Source organism: Triplophysa dalaica, chromosome 12 (assembly GCF_015846415.1).
Source record: "Triplophysa dalaica isolate WHDGS20190420 chromosome 12, ASM1584641v1, whole genome shotgun sequence".
Lineage (NCBI taxonomy): Eukaryota > Metazoa > Chordata > Actinopteri > Cypriniformes > Nemacheilidae > Triplophysa > Triplophysa dalaica.
In genome coordinates, this window is record NC_079553.1 from 17019998 (window position 1) to 17020312 (window position 315).

Consider the following 315-nt stretch of genomic DNA (forward strand, 5'->3'; position numbering starts at 1 on the left):
AGTGGAGAGCCCATATTTCTCACTCTCCCAGCACTCAGAATGAGCGTTTAAGAAAACTGACTCTGATCCTTTTCTAAAAGCACTTTTTCATTAGGCACACAGCCAGTTTTACACAAAGTGTAGTTTTTAAGTGGAAAGCCCATGTTTCTCACTCTCCCAGCATTCAGAACGAGCATTTAAGAAAACTGACTCTGATCCTTTTCTAAAAGCACTTTTTCATTAGGCACAAAGCCAGTTTTACACAAAATGCAGTTTTTAAGTGGAAAGCCCATGTTTCTCACTCTCCCAGCACTCAGAATGAGCATTTAAGAAAAC